Source organism: Tachyglossus aculeatus, chromosome X1, assembly GCF_015852505.1.
Source record: "Tachyglossus aculeatus isolate mTacAcu1 chromosome X1, mTacAcu1.pri, whole genome shotgun sequence".
In the NCBI taxonomy this organism is placed as follows: Eukaryota; Metazoa; Chordata; class Mammalia; order Monotremata; family Tachyglossidae; genus Tachyglossus; species Tachyglossus aculeatus.
The window spans coordinates 71,207,947-71,230,279 of record NC_052101.1 but is presented as its reverse complement, the minus strand read 5'-3'; the positions used below and the strand labels follow the sequence as shown (position 1 = coordinate 71,230,279).

Here is a 22,333-nt window from a genome sequence, read left to right as displayed (position 1 = left end):
AAATCACCCTTTCCTGTACAGGCAACTCTGCCAGAAAATTCTGACCAGCTGCCTATGCCCTGTGGGAGTATCCTGGCAGTGTGCCAAATCATTTTAATTCCCATTATTCTAAGTTGATCAGGAAGACAAGGATTTCAAGCTTTAAGGAAACAACACATGGGAAGGAATTGCAGAGTACAGACAGTCCTTGGACTTAGGATGTCACTAGATTGTAAACTACTAGAAGACAGAGATCCTGCCTACCAATTCTATCATACTGTGTCTGGCCAGATTTGCTTGTATCCATCCCAGGGCTTGATAAGTACCTCGCACATAGTAAGCGCTTAACAAATACCATAATTATTATTAGTAGTAATAGCAACCGAAAGGTCTTTCATACCAGAATGTGAACTGTGCTTGGAAACCAATTGCTCTTCCTAACCCATGCCCTTATGTGAAGTAAACTGTACTTCTTTTGAGAGCCAGGCCATATCCTACCCTGCTTGAATCAAATTATGATCAATCAATCAATCAATTGTATTTATTGAGCGCTTACTGTGTGCAGAGCACTGTACTAAGCGCTTGGGAAGTACAAGTTGGCAACATATAGAGACGGTCCCTACCCAATAGTGGGCTCACAGTCTAAAAGAGGGAGACAGAGAACAAAACCAAACATACTAACAAAATAAAATAAATAGAATAGATATGTACAAGTAAAATAGAGTAATAAATATGTACAAACATATATCATCATCAATCGTATTGAGCGCTTACTGTGTGCAGAGCACTGTACCAAGCGCTTGGGAAGTACAAGTTGGCAACATATAGAAACAGTCCCTACCCAACAGTGGGCTCACAGTCTAAAAATGTTGTCCCATGTGGTACATATATATGATGCCCTGTGGATAATGTTATGGCTTCAATAAAATATAATATAAAGAAATCTATTATCTACCACTAATAGGCTAAGTCATTTTGCTTCCCAAGTTCCACTGTGACCTCTGGTGTGTTGTGATAGATAACTCAAATTAACCCAACCACTTTTGGGCATTAGCTTTTAGGCTAGATCTGCAATCCAGGCAAAGATGACATCTGTGGGTTTCTGTGGTGGTGTTTTTGTTTGGATTCGTGTAAAGTTGCATATATTAGTCATAATGACTACTGATATTTATCAATATCAATACTCCATTATCTGCCAGGCTACAATGCACTTTGGGAGAAATTCTTTGGGTCAGGTTTTCACTCCTTTCAACCCATATGTGGAGAGGTGAAGAATCTTGCCAATGCCTCAGGGCAGTCAATTGGCTGCATCAGGTCACCAGCTTGAGTCACTCATTGAGTGACTGAGAATCAGCTCCAGACAATGGAGTCCCTAGTTTCACTGGAACTTGGGAAGAAGAGGGTTTTTGGAGGCAACTCAGCTCTTCCTCGGTGTTCTCAAAATGAAGGAAGGTGGGTCCAACCCAAATAGGAAGATTACACCCAGTGGCTGATTTGCTCTCATCTGCCAGGGATCCATCCCCTCAAAACAGCTGTATGCTATTTCGGCAGGTCATCATACTCCTGTTGAAAAGTGGTGCAATTTGTGTAGCCATGTTGAAAGGCTGTTTCTCGCAATCAAATAAAGCTGCCATCATCAAAAGCTGCGTCCTGGTCCTTTAAAGCAAGAAAATGCTTATTGCAGCAGACACCTGGAGTTAGGTTAGGTCTGAGGCTCCATAATGCTACCTACATAAAACCCAAAAACTGAACATCCTGGGCTTCATAGATGGGAGGACTATGTCTCCTCGTGAGATTCCAATTTTCATTAGGTGGATGACTTGGATATTATTTTGAATATAAGAACTACCGAACTTGGGCTCATTCATAACTTTTATTTTACACTATTAAAGGGAGAGAAAACTGGGGATTTGGTGTTAAGAAATGACCTCTTTGGTCAAGAGAAAATGGGCTGTGGCTATAAGTAATGCTACAGTGTTATCTAATCACACTTCTTAAAGATTAGGTTCATAATCCAAGTTCTAACCAGGCAGGACCTTCTGGCTGCACTGGTCTGTACTGAGTTTAATCGTTAGTCAAATCAGTAGATGGTATTTTAGTGCTTACTGTTCTGGAGGGGGCGGGAGGCATCACGCATCTGTATGTATGTTTGTGTGTGCGTGGGGTGGGGAGAAAGAGGGTCTGGGGACACGTACATGTGTGTGTGGGAAAAGAGGTCTGGGGGCATGAATGTGTGTGTGTGTGTTTGTGTGGAAAGAGGGTCTGAGGGCATGTGTAGTACAGTGCTCTGCACACAGTAAGCGCTCAATAAATACGATTGATGATGATGTGTGGGGGGGAAAAGAGGGTTTGGGGGCATGTGTGTTATGTTTTGTTCTGTTGTCTGTCTCCCCCTTCTAGACTGTGAGCCCGTTACTGGGCAGGGACCATCTCTCTGTGTTGCCGACTTGTACTTCCCAAGTGCTTAGTACAGTGCTCTGCACACAGTAAGCGCTCAATAAACACGATTGAATGAATGAATGAAGAACACCAAGACACGCAGCAGCGGCCCACATGTCTTTCTCTGCCCAGGAGGCCAGATGCCCGCTCTGCAATCAGAACCAACACACAGAGGCAAGAGCCGCGGGATGGACAGGTCCAGCAAAGGAATTATCACTGAACTGCCTCCCAGAGAGCCTATGTTCAGTCTTAGCCATGACATGACAGCATCAGGGAAGGGAACCTGTTTCTAACAGACCACCCGTTTCAACATGACCAGTGCTCGGTGCCCCCTCATTCCAGTGATTCTGGACAATTGGACACTATGATCTCTGGTACCACTTCCTACCCACGGCCGCTAATTTCCTCACCGTACCTCATTCTCACCTGTCCCGCCGTCGACCCCCGGCCCACGTCATCCCCTTGGCCTGGAATGCCCTCCCTCTGCACATCCGCCAAGCTAGCTCTCTTCCTCCCTTCAAGGCCCTACGGAGAGCTCACCTCCTCCAGGAGGTCTTCCCAGACTGAGCCCCCTCCTTCTTCTCGCCCTCCTCCCCCTTCCCATCCCCTCCGCCTTACCTCCTTCCCCTCCCCACAGCACCTGTATATATGTTTGTATGAATTTACTACTCTATTTATTTGTGCATATTTATTCTATTTATTTTATTTTGTTAATATGTTTTGTTTTGTTCTCTGTCTCCCCCTTCTAGACTGTGAGCCCACTGTTGGGTAGGGACCGTCTCTATATGTTGCCAACTTGTACTTCCCAAGCGCTTAGTACAGTGCTCTGCACACAGTAAGCGCTCAATAAATACGATTGAATGAATGAATGAATGTGCCAAAGCCATGATCCCTGCTGTGGGTGGAGCAGGGCCTACAGCCTAATTGGATGAGACAGACAAATGTCAATCATGTAGGTAGAGCAGGAGCAAGAACAAGGATGTAGTGGTCAGTAACATCAGTATACTGGGATGAAATGACCGAATGAATAACTAAGTGTATACATCAACGCGGAGGGTGGATGGCAAGAGCACAGGCTTGGGAATTAGAAGATGTGGGTTCTGGTCCGGGCTCTGCTTCTTGTCTGCTGTGTAGCCGTGGGCAAGTCACATGACTTCTCTGAGCCTCAGTTGCTTCCTCTGTAAAATGGGGATTAAGACTGTGAGCACTATGTGGGACAGGGATTGTGTCCAACCTGATTACCTTACGTCTTCCCCAGGGCTTAGAACGGTGCTTGGCACGTAGTACGCACTTAACAAATACTATTATTACTACTGTATTCTCCCAAGCACTTAATACAGTGCACACAGTAAACACCCAATAAATATCCATTGATTGATTCAGCTGGCTCCCGATAGTTATGCCTCAAATTGAAACTTTGTAAATCAGAACACATTCTCGTAGGGACAATGCTATAAATGAGGAATTGGTTCTTCAACTGAAGTCCCTATTTTTGAATGAAGCACTTAGCATTGTGTATTCGATCAATTATAGATGAGTTATACAGCTACATTAATTCATTTAAATACTAAATCAAAGAGGTTCCACAACAAAGTAGTCAACTTTGACATCATGGGAAGTAAAATGCAGGCTGATCCACCCTTGTGACCCCCACCTGGTGAGAGGAAACACATTCTCTATCTGACCCCAGCTTCCCCAGTTTCATCCTCTCCCCCTCTTTAAAACTCTCTCCCCCATCTCCTTTCTCCACTGTGGCTTTTAAAATTGCTTCTTCATTTCCCAGGAGCTCCTGCTTCGAAGGACTCAAGCCCCCAGACCTAATGCTCTAGAGGCAGCGAGTGTTTTAAAGTCAAACACAATGCATTGTAAAGCTGAAGCAGGTTGTAAATTTAGAAATGTTGTGTCATTTGTCTCACTCAATCCATCTTAAATTGAGAATGTCTGCCTTATGTGTCTACAATCAAATGCTCCTAAAACCTTGGTCCCTGCAGGAGAACATTGAGAAACAAAACCTGCCCCGACTCCACTGTTTTATTTCTGAGTTACTTTCATTCAATAGACCAGACTATCCTTTACCATCTATTACTCTTGATTTGTGGCAGCACAACAACTCTTGCTTCCAAACATACCCATCACAAATATCCAGTTTCCTCCACCTGGAATACTATTCTAGCTTCTCTTTGCTAAACCATCTCCTTTCCTTTCCTTCAAAATTCTACTAAAATCTCCATTCTCCTCTACAGCATCGATCAGTCACTTGTATTTATTGAGAACTTACCGTGTACAGAGCACTATACTAAGTGCTTGGGACAGTAACAGGCACATTTTCTGCCCACAATAAGTTTACAGTCTAGAAGGAATTACCGTATTAACTATCCATTCAAGTTAGGTCACTCCAAAACTCCCTTAGCAGTTATGTATATAGTTAACTCTCATTTAACAGACACAAAATCTCTCACAAGCAATTTTTTTAATGGTATTTGTTAACCACTATCTGCCAAGCTCTGTACTAAGCGCTGGGGTAGATAGAAGCTCATCAGGTTGGAGGCAGTCGTTGTCTCACATGGGGCTCGCAGTCTTAATCCCCATTTTACAGAAGAGGTTAGAGGTACAGAGAAGTTAAATAACTTGCCCCAGGTCACACAGCAGACAAGTGCCAGAGTCAGGATTAGAATCCAGGTCCTTCTGTATCCCAGTCCTGTGCTCTATCCACTGCTTCTCTTAAAGGATTTAAAATAGAAATCCTTTCCTTTTCATAAACACAGTTTGACGGTTGTGAAAAACACTGCCATACTCTCTTACATAAATCTACTTCTACTGAAATTCATCCATCAATTTTACATGCAACAGCTTTAGAAATGTATTTAAAATGAACATTAATTGCACTGAATAATTTCTAACAGACATGTCTAGCTAAGATACCATGATATATTAGATGTTATACCTAACTTTTAAGGTATTTGCTATAACCTACCTACTATTATAATTTATAATGGGCAATAAAGAAAAAAACATAATTTTTAGCATTAAAATGGGAAATTGTTGGGTATAAATTTATGGAGTAAGGATTTTTTAATCTGTTTTGTGGTCCTTAAAAGCACTATATAAGCTGCATATGATTTCTCTGTGTAATAATACACAGTGCAAAATATGTACATTTGAAGATATTTTCAGTGAAAATCTCAAAAATTTTAAATGCATTCATTGCTATGTAATCCTTAAAATATAAGTGTTCCTTACACTGCTCTCCAATTTTCTTGATTAAAATATTTATATTATTTTTTTCAGTGTTATACACAACAGAACTGGAGAGATGACTCATTTTCATTTTTATTCTTCCATCTTTAATACTGGGCTCAGTTTACTCATTTTGACTGTATTTTCTGCCTCGCTAGTCTTCTTTATTTTCAGTTAACTTTGTAAAGATAAAAGCAAAGTTCTATGAATCTGTTCCATTCTCAAAGTGACCATTAGAGCCATGACATAAAAACTGTACACTTTGAACTTTATCAGTTTAGACCAGTTTGGAAAATGATGCACATATTGAGTAATACCATAACAGCTTCAGTCACTTTTCCTTCATTCAGCATATACAGTTACATTTTATCTGCATGACACAGTCTCACCTCTGGCACTGAAAGAATCAAACACAACCTTCCCAATCTGGCCGATTAGCAGGTAAACATACTGAAGCCCTAAACTGGCAGAACCAGAACCACCATGGAAGGAGGAGGAGAAGGAGGAATACAGACTATGGCCTAGAAACCCAACGAGTCAAGTATACTCAAGGAGCTGGGAGTAGAGAGAGTAACCTGAAACATTACTGGCAGGATAGTGCATGAACTGCTCCTAAAGAAACTACACTAATAGAAAGAGTCTCTTAAAGTGCTTCTCTTTCCCATACCCTGGATTCCCAATCTGTACTGACTCCCTCCAACCAGAAGCAAGAATGAGATCAGGTCAATCCGGGACCAAAAGAAACCTATTCATTAATTCATTCACTCAGTCGTAATTATTTAGTGCTTACTGTGTGCACGGCACTGTACTAAGCGCTTGTCAAATTTAGGATAGGATGGTGCTCCCCCCTCCCATTGCAGGTCTCCTCTAAACCAAGGCAACAGTAACACTAGTCAAATATGGCACCCCTGCACTACCACTATCATGCATGTATTCACCGACTAGAAGGACGGAGTGCCGAGGACAACTAGCCCAATATGGATCTCCGTTGGTCTTGACTGTATATTGGACTCTCCCAAGTGCATAGTATAGTACTTTGCACACAGTAAGCGTTCAACAAATACAATTGAATGAATGAGTGGGGATGGTGTTTAAAGAATAGATATTTTGTCCTTACATCCACTCCTCCCCCCGCAAAAGTGACAACTGCCAACTCGGTTGCCACTTCCTCTCCATCCCTCCCGGTGATATTTCAGATTGTACTGGATCAGAACCTCCTGGACCGTTGTTCCTCCCCCCTACCCCATGCAACTGTAGCTCTCTGGGAAGGGTGGACACCCTAGGGAGTGAGGCCCTGGGCTGTCTGATCTGTTGTAAGGAGGAGAGGAACATAGAAGTGGCAGCAGCAGGGTTTCTGTGAGTCCCACCACAGCCCAGTACTGACTGGGGGAGAGGGAGTGCGGCAGGATTTAAGGAAATTCTTTTCAATTTCTCCTCCCTTCCAACCCTCCTTACCCCATCTTCATCAACAAGTGAGAAAAACGAGCCTATATTAAAACGCTTTAGCAGAAATCTCTCTCGGTATTCAACATACTAAAAAAAAAAGCTGTAGTACTGTGAAATGACTTCCTGGTAGCTAAAGCAATTCATGAAATGCTAGAAAAATGAAATTATGGTGCAATGTAATATAAATTTAGCCCCAAAACTCTTGGACACAGGATATAAGACTTTAAAAATAAATACCCAGATACATGCACGTATGCTATGAGTGAATAAAGTTCCCGATTCCTCCATCACTCTATCAAAGTTTAAATGAAATGTGGAGTCCCAGTACATTACTCTAAACTCCAAGTATTCTTGAAGCAGCTTGACCACTTTTGCCCTCAAATGGGTCAGGAAGAAAGAGCATCTTTGAAGTGGTCGTTTCTTTCAAAAGATGCTAAAGGAGAATTCAGAAAGCCCTTTTAATAACAGCAATGGATTCTTTTATTTTACCTCAAGAATTGCTTAAACCTTTTCATTCGCTTATCAAAGCAGCTAACTTCGGCTCTACCAAAAATGATTTTTTCAATCTATGGGTTTAGAAAATGATGTGGAATGAGGTTAGATCAAAATAAAGGCACCATATTCTGGGGAGCTGAGAACTGGGCAGAGATCAGGGCTTCTGGGGGTGGGACCAATGGTCCAAGAATGTGGTCGGGGGTGGGGGGGCAAGGGGGAAGGGGGGGAAAGCAGGTTAGGAAGACATAGTAAAGGACAGAGAACATCAGAGAAAGAACAGAGAGAACCTGAGATCACAAGTGTATAGCAATACAGAGAGATAAAGTACACACATACATGCATAGATAAGGAAGCACTCAACGTGGCCTAGTGAAAAGAGCACAGGCCTGGGTGTCAGAGGACCATGGTTCTAATCCCAGCTCCCCCACTTACCTGCTGTGTGACCTCGGGCAAGTCACTTAACTTCTTTGGTGCCACAGTTTCCTGCATCTTTAAAATGAGGATGAATTCCCAAGCCCATTGATTTAGACAGTGAGCCCGAGGTGTCCAACCTAATTATCTTGAATCTACGCCGGGGCTCAGTGCGGTGCTTGACACATTGTAGGTATTTAATAAATACCACAATTATTATCTTTGGTCAGGGAGCTAGCAATGGTGGCCACAAATAAGTGGAAAAGATGCTGCTAATGCTGTCCTTCCCCGCTGCTGCCATCACCACCACCACAATACTCACCTTGGCTGTTGCTGATACCACTGATGGAAATTACTTCCCAGAGGCTTGCAGCATGGGCATCCTGAAAAGAATTCTGGCTGTATTGGCACTTTTCTGAGAACAGACTGTGGTAACGGTGGCAGCAGTGGGCTTCTCACCACTTATGTGCTGTAGTTAGCTGCCCTGCAATGGGCAACCTGCCACGGCCAATCTCATACAAACTACTCTAGCCACCAAGAAAAAAGTGGGATTTCTGAAAGTTCCACCAGCCATTTTAAAGGTGAAAAGGTAAAGAATAGGTGAAAAAAAGCCATCAATCAACAGTATTTACTGAGTGCTTAATATGTGCAGAGTGCTGTACTAAGCACTTGGGAGAGCACAATATAGCAGAGTTGGTAGATACATTCCCTGCCCACAAGGAGCTTACAGTCTAGACGAGGAGACAGATATTAATATAAAAAAATTACAAATATGCATGTAAGTGTTGTGGGGTGGAGGGTGGAGTGTTGTGAGCCCACTGTTGGGTAGGGATTGTCTCTATTGCTGAACTGTACTTTCCAAGCGCTTAGTACAGTGCTCTGCACACAGTAAGCACTCAATAAATACGACTGGATGAATAAAGAGTGCAAATCCAAGTTCAAGGGTGATGCAGAAGGAAGAGAAGTCTCCCCCTCTAGACTGTAATCTGTGGACTGTAAATACTCACAGCCCTAGAGGCACTTATGTAGTAGTAACAACAGCATTTGTTGAGCACCCATTTGGGGCAGTGCATTATACTAGGTGATTGGGGACTGCAGAACATCAAGTGAACATGTTCCCTGCCCACTAGGAATTTGCACTCTTAAAGGAGAGACCAAACAGAAAAATATTTACATATATCTTAGTGGATGTCTCACCTTCTAGATTTTAAGTTAGTTGAGGGCATAGAACATATCCAATTCCACCAAAAACTCCTGAATGCCTAGTACAGTGCTCTGCACAATAGACACTCAGCATAAAGTAGGCCCTCAATAAATACTATTAAGCAGTATGTACCAGTTTGTACGACAGAGTTTTAAAGAAACTCAGAGTTCAAGATTAGTAGAAGGAAGAACTTACTCCTTAAGAACTCCTTATCTTCCCTCCCAAACCCTGCCCTCTCCCTGACTTTCCCGTCACTGTAGACGGCACGACCATCCTTCCCGTCTCACAAGCCCGCAACCTTGGTGTCATCCTCGACTCCGCTCTCTCATTCACCCCACACATCCAATCTGTCACCAAAACCTGCCGGTCTCACCTCCACAACATCGCCAAGATCCGCCCTTTCCTCTCCATCCAAACTGCTACCTTGCTGGTTCAATCTCTCATCCTACCCCGACTGGATTACTGCATCAGCCTCCTCTCTGATCGCCCATCCTCCTGTCTCTCTCCACTTCAGTCTATACTTCACTCTGCTGCCCGGATCATCTCTGTGCAGAAACACTCTGGTTATGTCACTCCCCTCCTCAAAAATCTCCAGTGGCTGCCCATCAACCTACAAATCAAGCAAAAACTCCTCATTCTCAGTTTCAAGGCTCTCCATCACCTCACCCCCTCCTACCTCACCTCCCTTCTCTCCTTCTACAGCCCAGCCCGCACCCTCCACTCCTCTGCCGCTAACCAACTCACCGTGCCTCATTCTCGCCTGTCCCGCTGTCGACCCCCCGGCCCACGTCCTCCCCCTGGCCTGGAATGCCCTCCCTCCGCACATCCGCCAAACCTAGCTCTCTTCCTCCCTTCAAAGCCCTACTGAGAGCTCACCTCCTCCAGGCCTTCCCAGACTGAGCCCCCTCTTTCCTCTCCTTCTCCCCATCCCCCAGCCCTACCTCCTTCCCATCCCCACAGCACTTGTATACATATTTGTACAGATTTCTTACTCTATTTTACTTCTACATATTTACTATTGTATTTATTTTATTAATGATGTGCATCTAGCTTTATTTCTATTTATTCTGATGACTTGACACCTGTCTACATGTTTTGTTTTGTTGTCCGTCTCCCCCTTTTAGACTGTGAGCCCGTTGTTGGGTAGGGACCGTCTCTATATGTTGCAGACTTGAACTTCCCAAGCGCTTAGTACAGTGCTCTGCACACAGTAAGCTCAATAAATATGATTGAATGAATGAACTTACACCTGGCCTCATAAGCAGCACTTAAAATCATTGCTGTTGACTTAATGAAGTGTTTTCCAAGCCTAGTGTCACGACTACTTTTAGGGGAGCAGGCTGAGTTCTGAAGGGATCTGGAAGTTCCAAACCACTTGCCTGCTGTGTGGCCATGGGCAAATTAATTAACATCTCTGTGCCTCAGTTTCTTCATCTGAAAAATGGGGATTAATAATGGCATTAGTCAAGTACTTACCATGTAATCAATCGTATTTATTGAGCGCTTACTGTGTGCAGAGCACTGTACTAAGCGCTTGGGAAGTACAAGTTGGCAACATATAGAGACGGTCCCTACCCAACAGTGGGCTCACAGTTTAGAAGGGGGAGACAGAGAACAAAACCAAACATATTAACAAAATAAAATAAATAGAATAGATATGTACAAGTAAAATAAATAGAGTAATAAATATGTACAAACATAGATACATATATACAGGTACTGTGGGGAAGGGAAGGAGGTAAGATGGGGGGATGGAGAGGGGGACGAGGGGGGAGAGAAAGGAGGGGGCTCAGTCTGGGAAGGCCTCCTGGAGGAGGTGAGCTCTCAGTAGGGCCTTGAAGGGAGGAAGAGAGCTAGCTTGGCGGATGGGCAGAGGGAGGGCATTCCAGGCCCGGGGGATGATGTGGGCCGGGGGTCGACGGCGGGACAGGCGAGAACGAGGCACGGTGAGGAGGTTAGCGGCAGAGAGTGGAGGGTGCGGGGTGGGCTGTAGAAGGAGAGAAGGGACGTGAGGTAGGAGGGGGCGAGGTGATGGAGAGCCTTGAAGCCGAGGGTGAGGAGTTTCTGCCTGATGCGCAGATTGATTGGTAGCCACTGGAGATTTTTGAGGAGGGGAGTAACATGCCCAGAGCGTTTCTGCACAAAGATGATCTGGGCAGCAGCATGAACTATGGATTGAAGTGCGGAGAGACACGAGGATGGGAGATCAGAGAGAAGGCTGATGCAGTAGTCCAGACAGGATAGGATGAGAGCTTGAACGAGCAGGGTAGCGGTTTGGATGGAGAGGAAAGGGCGGATCTTGGCAATGTTGCGGAGCTGAGACCGGCAGGTTTTGGTGACGACTTGGATGTGAGGGGTGAATGAGAGAGCGGAGTCGAGGATGACACCAAGGTTGCGGGCTTGTGAGACGGGAAGGATGGTAGTGCAGTCAACAGTGATGGGAAAGTCAGGGAGAGGGCAGGGTTTAGGAGGGAAGACAAGGAGTTCAGTCTTCGACATGTTGAGTTTTAGGTGGCAGGTAGACATCCAGATGGAGATGTCCTGAAGGCAGGAGGAGATGCGAGCCTGGAAGGAGAGGGAGAGAGCAGGGGCAGAGATGTAGATGTACCAAGCACCATACTAAGTGCTGGAGTAGATATAAGATAATCTGGTTGGACATGGTCCCTGTCCCACATGGGATTCACAATCTATGAGGGAGAATAGCTACTTAACCCCCACTGAGGCACTGAGGAAACTGAGGCACAGAGAAGTTGAGCCACTTGCTCAAGGTCACCCAGTAGGCATGTGGCAGGGAACCCTGGCCCCCTGACTCACAGGCCTGCAGTGCGTCTTCTACTAGGCCACCCTACATAATAATAATCTAAACTGTGAACCCATTGTTGGGTAGGGACTGTCTCTATCTGTTGCCGAATTGTACTTTCCAAGCGCTTAGTACAGTGCTCTGCACACAATAAGAGCTCAATAAATACAATTGAATGAATAAATGAATAATGATAAATAATGGTATTTGTTAAGCACTTACTATATTCCAGGCACTCTACTAAGCGCCAGGGTGGGTACAAGCACATCAGGTTGGACAGTCCCTGTCCCATGTAGGGCTCACAGTCTCAATCCCTATTTTACAGATGAGGTAACTGAGTCCCAGAGAAGTGAATTGACTTCCCCAATGTCACACAGCAGACAAGTGGTGGAGCCCGCATTAGAACCCATGACCTCCCCGCTCCCTCTCGGACCACGAGCCCCACAGGGACTGTCAGACCTGATTATCTTGGATCTCTTCCAATGATCAGTACAGTGCTTGGCCCAGAGTGGGCATTTCAAAACATTATTGTTACTAGCGATAGGAACGGCAAACTTCGTTCTCCTCCAACGACCACTGCCCTCCCCGTCCCCCGCCTGTCACTTTGTTTCTCCTGCTCACCACTATCGTTTTCCTCTCCGCGGCAAAAGATGGAAGTCAATCCCAACAAAGTCAATCCCCTTCTCATATCTACAGATAGCTCGTCCTTTATTCGGCAAGGCGGGGTGGGAGTTCCCGGGATGAGGCAAGCAAACGTGGACATGGACGTGGACAAGTGGACGAGTTACGGTTAAACTGCCGTCCCATGAACTTTTAGGGAAAATTAAGGCAACACGAACGGGGCAATGCTAGCGAAACGGTGGATCTGCACCATGCTGACTTGAAAGAGCGATCAGTTTAAAAAAAATGCATTGGGCTGGTGTTATATACAGCACAGAAATCGACACACATACTACTTCCTTCCCTAGATAGCATCTTGCAAACTAGATCAAGTTTCCCAAACGTGGACAGCCCTAGATAAAAGGATCGGGCCGCAGCCTCTGGCTGAATTGGACTTTATCGAGCCGCTGCTTAGTCTGTCAACACTGGCCACGGCCATTATACCCACTCAATTATCCCTCACTTTCCCCTACTCATCAATCAATCGCTGACACTTACTGAGCGCTTACTCTGCGCAAAGCACTGTACTAAGCGCTTGGAAGAGTAACCATGTAATAATAATAATGATATCTGTTAAGCGTTTACTATGTGCCAAGCACTGTTCTAAGCGCTGGGGGGGATACAGGGTAATCATCAGCATCAATCATATTTATTGAGCGCTTACTGTGTGCAGAGCACTGTACTAAGCGCTTGGGAAGTACAAGTTGGCAACATATAGAGACAGTCCCTGCCCAACATCATCATCATCATCAATCGTATTTATTGAGCGCTTACTATGTGCAGAGCACTGTACTAAGCGCTTGGGAAGTTCAAGTTGGCAACATATAGAGACGGTCCCTGCCCAACAGTGGGCTCACAGTCTAAAAATGCTGTCCCACGTGGGGCTCACGGTCTTGATCATTTTACAGATGAGGGAACTGAGGCACAGACAAGTACAGTGACTTGCCCAAGGTCACACGGCACGCAAATGATGGAGTCGGGACTAGAACCCAGGACCTCCGACTCCCAAACCCGGGCTCTTCCCACTGAGCCATACTCCTTCTTTTTTTTTTTTTCTTTCTCCCGATCTCTTCCTCAGCAAGGCATCTTGCCCTACGGCCTGCTGTTGGAAGATCTCTATATGTTGCCAATTTGTACTTCCCAAGCGCTTAGTACAGTGCTCTTCACATAGTAAGCGCTCAATAAATATGATTGATTGATTGATTGATCTCAAATACCGGGGCCTGAATGAACAGCTACAAGCTCCTCGGGCAGTGCCTAGCAAAAAAAAAAAAAAACACGCTTAAAAATCACAAAACAACAACGGCCGAACCCGCCATCTTACCCACCGTGGCCCCGGCTTAAGGAGAGGGCAGTAAGGCCGGGGGGGGGGGGGGGGCGGGGGCGTGTGGGGGTTGTAGTTCCGCACTCAATGGCTATCACTGAGAAGCACATGGGCCAGGACCACAATTCCCAGCATCCACCACGACCGGTCGCAAGGCACCCTGGGAGATGTAGTAAGAGGCCTATCGCCCCACGCTCCCTCCCTCCCGCAGAAAGCATGCTGCAAGATTGGAAAAAGAAGGGAGCGCGGGACAGAAGGGAGCGCGGGACAGGTGGCAGCGCCGACAAAAGAGATAGCAAATTATCCAATAAAACCTGGACATGCCGTCCAGTTTTGAAGTTACAACTGTTGTTGTTTCACTACGTTCTCCATGAGTCCTAGGTTTGGGGCACCTTTTAGAAATCTAAGGAGGCAATGACATGGTCACCAACAGGACAGCATGCAGCATAAAACCAATCCAAAAGCAAGCCTAAAGTGTCCCCTCTCGGTTACTGTCACTCTGTGGATGTGACACTGCATGACGAGTGTCTGAGTTTTCAAGACCCTGATCCCAGGCATTCTACAGACACTTGTTCCCTACAAGGCCCTACTGAGAGCTCACCTCCTCCAGGAGGCCTTCCCAGACTGAGCCCCTTCCTTCCTCTCCCCCTCGTCCCCATCTTACCTCCTTCCCTTCCCCAAAGCACCTGTATATATGTATATATGTTTGTACATATTTATTACTCTATTTATTTTACTTGTACATATCTATTCTATTTATTTTATTTTGTTAGTATGTTTGGTTTTGTTCTCTGTCTCCCCCTTTTAGACTGTGAACCCACTGTTGGGTAGGGACTGTCTCTATATGTTGCCAATTTGTACTACCCAAGCGCTTAGTACAGTGCTCTGCACATAGTAAGCGCTCAATAAATACGATTGATGATGATGATGATGTTACTTTAGAAGTGCTGGGGGAAGCTGCTTGGACAAAATTCTGATGACTATAGATTTACAAAGTGTTGAGGAGTTACGGTTAAACTGCCGTCCCATGAACTTTTAGGGAAAATTAAGGCAACACGAACGGGGCAATGCTAGCGAAACGGTGGATCCGCACCATGCTGACTCGAAAGAGCGATCAGTTTAAAAATAAATGCATTGGGCTGGTGTTATATACAGCACAGAGATCGACACACATAGTACTTCCTTCCCTAGACAGCATCTTGCAAACTAGATCAAGTGAACACACGCTGATATACAACAGAATAAATGGGCTTTTTTGTTGAGCACTTTAAAAAGTTATTTTTTTTTACCCCATTTTACTCTTTTTTACCCGTACCTTCTGTCTTTCTGTCTCCTGGGTAGTGCAGGGTAGAAGAAGGATGCAGTTAGGAAGGGGAGAAGTGTTGTAACAGTCCCCGACCGGTTCGGAGACATGGAAGGATCGAGGAAGGAAGAAATGAATAACCGGTTAAGGCCTCCAGGTTAAGCGTGGAGTCCCTCTTGTTCCCGGGGGCGGAGTTGCCCCAGGAACTACATCTCCCAGTGATCCCTGGAGCTGAACCTGAGCTGACTGGCAAGGTGGAGAGGAGACTGCTTTCTTAATCCTTTGACTGCTCTCCTACTAAAGTTATTCGTTTCATTCTACTCACCAGGCTTTTTTGGGGAACACTGGAACACTGGACTAAAAAGTGATTGAACCCATAATAAGCAATCATGTCATTTTGGAATAAGGCAACTCTTTCTCTCCTGTATGCAAAGAAATCAGCTCTCATCTTACATTCACTATAAAAAGGGTTTGCAGAGAATTGGCCTATTCTTTGGAAGTCAATTTTCTAGTAGAAAATTATTCTTTCGATCTGAAAATGCTTAGGGCACACCAACCTTCAGCACTAAAGTAATATTAACAGACATCGGTCCAGTAAAAAGAGCCCTGCCTTAGGAATCGGGAGACCTGGATTGCCGGGCTAGTTTGGCTTGCTGAGGCTATGCCATCAGTAGTGAAGTCTTCTGACTGAAGACCCAGGTGGAGCATTGGAGGAAGTGGACAGGCCTAGCTGGAATTCTGAAAAAAAGTTAACATGGGCAACAAAGAGCATTGGCAATAGTGCTACTTAAGGCCACCTCCTTCCGGGTCACGGTGCCATGTGGCAGGATTGGCACTCTGCTGAGAAATTTCCAACAGTGGTCAAAAATGTGTTCCTCTCTTGGAACATAGCTGGCAGTTACAAGAGAGTGAGCTCACTGTGGGCAGTAAATGTTTCTATCAACTCTGTTCTGTTGTACTCTCCAGAGCTCTTAGTTCAGTGCTTTGCATACAATAATCGCTCAATAAATACAATTGATTGAAAAATTATGACTGATTAATGAGTGACTGCAAATCACTAACATTATAATCACAATTCCTTCATTCAGATTTCCATCTGTCATCATTAACCTAAATATCAGCAGGAATTATTTCATGCAGACAAGGGTGACATTTTAGTCACCATACAGTAGAAGGACTTCTTGACAGCCTAATTAATAACACTGCAGATTTTTCCATCCCATCTTTACTTCTCTGCCACGTGGGTTGCCTTAGGACCATTCCAAAAGCCTGGGTAGACTGATAGTGGGAGAGAAAGCCCTCTGAACCTTATTTCTGGCAACTCAGATGAAGAGAGATCAGACAGGTTAGGAGACTGGAGCAGTTTGCCAGAGCTCCTGGGCATACCGCTGTTGCTTTTGCTCTTGCCCCTTGTGCAAAAAAGTTACAGTTAGAGCTGGTTGCTTGTTTTTGACAAAACAAGTGCCCCCGAGCCCCATTCACATATGGTCTCCAGCTGCTATGCAGAACAAATATAATGTAGCCCAAACATCCCATCAGATGACAAGGCAATCGAAGAAGTCGGACAGCAGAAAAGATTTGCCAGAAAAATAGGTGAGATGACCAGAGTACCTGATTTTAGGTATAATGGATCACAAATTCCTAGGTCTGTCCCATCTTCTACTTTAGGTTTTTTGGTATATGTTCACATCCCAAAAAATGTAAGATCAAAGGTTTTCTGAGTTGCATGCATAGCTCAGCTGCCAGAAGGGGTATTTTTTTTTGGTATTTGTTAATGTATCAGGCACTCTACTAAGTGCTGAGGTGGATTCAAGTGAATCAGATTGGAAACGGTCCGTGTCCCATATGGGGCTCAGAGTCTTAATCCCCATTTTACAGATGAGGGAACTAAGGCGCAGAGAAGTTAAGTGAGTTTCCCAAGGTCACACAGCCGACAAGTGGCAGAGCCTGGGTTATTCATTAATTGATTCAATATTATTTACTGAGCACTTCCTTTGTGCCGAGCACTTGAGAGAGTACAATATAACAATAAACAGACACATTCCCTGTCCACAATGAGCTTACAGTCTTGCTTACAGTTTACACTACACAGGTCCTTCTGACTCTGGGAACTATAGGAAAGGAGATGCATCACCCTCCCTACATAGGGGAGGTGGGCGCTCAGAGAAAGTCAGGGCAAGTTGGTTGCAACTATGAACTCCCTCCAAGCTCCAGGTCCACGGAAGCTGCAAACTCCAGGTCCAGGGCTGCAAGCTGCAGTGGTGGCTCCCAGAGACCTCAACCCAGATTTTGCAGGCAGCTTCTGGAGCCCCTAACCTGGGAGCTCAGAAACCCCAGCAGAGTCACGGTCCTGGACAGGTGAGTTCATTCAGGGCTAGTGCCACCACTGGCCACAACCCAGGAAGAATCAGTTGTGTCTGCACCTGGTGAACTGACCCATCCTGGGCCATGTATGTACATAAAGTAATTGGAAGAGGCCATGGTGGAGGAAGCTGCTACGTGCTGTTCTTTGCCCCCCTTCCTCTTTCTCATTTGCTTTTTTCCTTCTATCCCTTGAGATCCTCATCTTCCTTTAAACCTTCCCTTTGCCCCTCTCAGTTATCTTCTTTTTCCTCCTCCCCTCTGCCCACACCCCTACTGTGGCCTGCCCCACCCTGCCTAAAATAACCAGATTTGGGTTCATTTTAGACATGGAAATGGTTAAAGGCAGAGAGGCAAAGCGGTTCTGCCTGCTTATTCTCAGCCTGGTGTAGCTCAGGCATCCTGCCCCTTTTCCTTGTGCTCTCCCTCCCTCGTTCTCTACTTTGCCTTCCTGCTGCTGGAATTTAACTGGCCAGAAGTCCTGACAATACTGCTGTACCCTGGTTAACACTGCTAACTGATTCTTTGAAAAAAGAGTGGTAAGTGAAAGAGTGCTAAACAAACCATAGCTTCCCATAGGAAATAATTGTGGTATTTTTTTAAGTGAATACTATGTGCCAAGCACTATACTAAACACTGGGAAAGAGACAAGTTAATCACGTTGGGCATAGTCCTTATACCACATGGGGCTCACAGTTTAAACAGGAGGGAGAACAGCGTTTACAGATAAGGAAACTGTTAGTGACTTACAAATAGTAACACAGCAGAAAAGTGGATGAGAACCCAGGTTTCCTCACTCCCAGGCCCATGGTCTTTCCACAAGGCCATGCTGCTCCTCTTCTAACATAAAGTGTGTTAAACAAACCAAAGATCCAAAAGAGTGACCAGAACAGCAATTACGTGACCAAATAGCAATGAAAGTATGTACTAATAATGGAAAATATTAAATTAGATTTTTTGCATGGATATGTAAATTATCAAACAGTTTTCAAAGCATTTTTTTCATAGTATTTGTTGATCACTTAATATGCTTCAGGCACTGTTGTAAGCACTGAGGTAGAAGCAGCGTGGCTTAGTGGAAAGAACATGGGCTTGGAAGTCAGAAGTTGTGGGGTCTAATCCCGGCTCCGCCACTTGTCAGCTGTGTGACTTTGGGCAAATCACTTAACTTCTCTGTGCCTCAGTTACCTCATCTGTAAAATTGGAATTAAGACGGTGAGCTAAATGTGGGACAACCTGATTACCTTGCATCTACCCCTGTGCTTAGAACAGTGCTTGGCACATAGTAAGCGCTTAACAAATGCCATCATTATTATTATTATACAAGCTAATCAGGTTGGAAATAGGCTCACAGTCTTAATCCCCATTTTACAGTTGAGGTAAGGGAGGCACATAGAAGTTAACTGCGTCACCCTGACTGTTCCCCTGTATTCAGCCCCCCCATTCCATGCCCAGAGCACTTATGTGCTGATCTGTAAATTTGCTTATGTTAATATCTGCCTCCCCCTCTAGACTGTAAGCTAGTTATGGGCAGGGATTGTGTCTGTTATATTGTTATACTGCACTCTACCAAGTACTTAGTACAGTGCTCTGCACACAGTAAGTGCTCAATAAATACAATTGACTGACTGACAGACAAGTAGCAGGACCAGGAATGGAAACTGGTCTTCTGACTCCCAGGTCAATTTTCTTTTCTGTAGGCCATGCTGTCTTTCATAGCCTAGCCAGCCCAAAAACACCCTCTGATGGCATATACGAGATTTCTGTGCTAGCAGATCTTCCATTATCTATCCTAAAATAGATCTGTCCTTAGCTATGTCAAATTGCCATGGACTGTGATCACTTTATTCACGTTAGTCAAAATACTTCAAAACTACTTCCTCTGAAGGACTAAGTGTTGTATGGAATACCAACAATGTGGCATGTAATACCAATGTTGTTTTTTTTTATCAGCTCAATTCCTTGAGCCTAGTTGGTTTTCATTGGTCTTTTTATTTTGTAGATAGGTCAGGAGAAGCCGCATGTCCTGGAGGAAAGAGCACAGAGGACCTAGGTTCTCAACCCACCTAAGCTGCTTACCTGCTGTGTGACCTGGGGCAAGTTTCTTCACTTCTCTGGGCCTCAGTTTCCTCATTTGTAAAATGGGGATGAAATCCCTGTTCTCCCTCTTACTTAGACTGTGAGGCCCATGTGGGACACAGTCTATATCCAACCTGGTTAACGTATATCTACCTCATAGCTTAGAGCAGTGCTTGACACATAGTAAGCGCTTAACAAATACCATAATTATATAAAAATTCAATTATGTTATGACAAAAGAGTGCTAAAAGGAGAATATTATAATCAATTGTATTTATGGAGCACTTACTATGTGCAGAGCACTGTACTAAGTACTTGGAAGAATACAACACAATTAGGAGAAATGTTCCCTGCCCATAATGAGCTTACAGTCTAGAGGCAGACAGACATTAATATGAATAAAGAATTAATTTATAATATATCATTTAAAGATGTGTACGTAAGTGCTGTGGGGTTGGGGATGGGGAAAATATCAGATATCCAATGGTCACAGATTGAAGCTCATAGATGTACGCAGAAGGGAGAGCGAGCTGGGAAAAAGAGGGCTTAACTGGGGAGGTCTCTTGGAGGAGATATGTCCTTAATAAAGCTTTGAAAGTGGAGGGAGTGGTGGTCTAGCTTATATGGAGGGGGAGGGAGTTCCAAACTAAGGGGATGATGTGGGAAAGGGGTCGGCGGTGAGATAGATGTGATCAGGGCACAGCTGGCACTAGCTGTGGGCCGGGCTATAATAGGAGATTAGTGAGGTGAGGTAGGAGGGAGCCAGCTAATTGAGTGCTTTAAAGCCAATAATAAGGAGTTTCTATTTGATGCAGAAGTGGATGGGCAGCCATTGGAGGTTCTTGAGAACTGGGGAGACATGAACTGAACGTACTGAGATGGCTGTACTCCTAAGGGGAGTTGGCCATACTCATTATTACAGTAGGCTAGTGGATCTGTCCGACTTTGCCCAGGGTTAAGGAGATGGGACCGGTACAGACGTGGCTTGAAATGGACAGTAACAAGAGGGCAATGGACAGACAGAAAGGGGTCAGGGATAATAGATATAGGAGGAACCAAGATGGACAGTAGCAGTGGTAGCAGTAAGAATATGTATTATATCTGGTCCTTACCCTGCTGCCACTTTTTGGTGAGCTTTTTGAAAGTCCCCCTTCTACCAGGAGTCCAGCAAAAGAGGACCAACATTGGCAGGAGAAGGAAAGACTTCTGATACTATGAATGAAAGCCTAAAGCTTTCATCCTTGGAAGCAGTAGAAAGAGACAGTTTGTTTTCTTACTTGCTCCTGCTGTTACTATTCCTCTTCATGCTGGGCTCCCAGTAGAGATATGAACTCTGGGAATTTGATGCAATACAAACTCCTGGTGGTAGTTGGAATTTCTCTTCTGATGTTTAAACCCTGTAGAAAGGAGTAAGCTCTAATGGCAGCAGCAGGGAAGTTATCCGACAATTAAAGAAATGGAGGATGATAAGGGGCCAGGGTAAAACAAAAAGAAAGGACATTTGTATAAGGAGAAATTTAAAGTAAATGGCAGGGTTGGATGCTGTGGAAAGGGAGGACAGACAAGGAAACAAAAGAAACTTTTCACAGTTTATGTAAGTTGCACCTGAATGGGAGACAAAAAGATGCACTGTGGTTGACAGCGTTCAGCAAGTTAAGAGTTCGAACCCCTATAAAGTGGGAAGAAACACTAACGGGACCTCTCTGGAATCCGTAAAAGAACACTGTTTATCTAAATATTGCTGGGAAAAGCCTTTTGGAGGTCTTGAGTTAAGGATTTGAAGGACTCAAAGTTGGAGTTGTAACTTACATGGATATGAACATGATAACTTTAAAACAAATAACTGTGACTTGCAGTTGAAATGCACTCTGGGCATGAATATTGAATTAGATATCCAGAATGAATAGGTTTTTAGAAGCAGGCCTGAGGAGGAGGAGGAGGATGATAATAGTAAAAACAACAATAACGATAATACTATTTGTTCAGAATTCACCATGTGACAAGCACTCTACTAAGCATTGGGATAATAACATAAAGATGCCAATGAGGGCAATAGCAAGTTGGAAAAGAAGACAGAAGAAATAAACGACCATGGCTCAGGGTTTTGGTAGTTTATTAATGTAATCTTGTTTGTATGAACTGTTTTTAATGGAAAAATTTTGTAACACCGAATAAAGAAAAACTCCTCTCATCTCTGCTACTGCAGCTCAACTTCTTGCTGGGTTCCCTGTAGTCATTGCCCAGCAAAGACTGAATCAGCAATCACAGACACAGGTAAAAGAGAAGCCCCAAATGCTGATGTCACCAAAACCATAATGGTCACTGCACTAGGCACTATCTTCTCAAATCCTGAATTTATGTATGCTATGTGTGCATTACTTTCCATGCCCTGACACATTTTCTCTGCACACCCAGGGCGACAGTGATCTGATTCCCATCTTAAACTTGTAGATTGTAAATTCTTACAACTCCAACAGATAAAATGGAAAACATAAGAGCAGCATGGCTCCCTGGAAAGAGCCCGGACTTGGGAGTCAGAGGTCATGGGTTCTAATCCTGGCTCTGACACTTGTCAGCCGTGTGACTTTGGGCAAG

The 22,333-nt window shown here is 44.5% G+C and overlaps 1 protein-coding gene across 3 annotated transcripts in view; it reads right to left on the bottom strand.

Annotated features, from left to right (window-relative positions):
- The window catches only part of FHIT (fragile histidine triad diadenosine triphosphatase), a 1,410,080-nt gene extending 1,394,621 nt beyond the window's left edge, over nt 1–15,459 (bottom strand). For 2 of the 3 annotated variants that reach the window (XM_038772586.1, XM_038772589.1), the window contains exon 1: nt 15,311–15,459. The gene's annotated coding sequence lies outside the window, so the exon portion shown is untranslated. Of the gene's footprint in view, nt 1–13,999; nt 14,020–15,310 lie in introns of those variants that run through there. The other variant, XM_038772587.1, reaches the window with a different exon arrangement.
- Nucleotides 15,460–22,333: the final 6,874 nt, after the last annotated feature.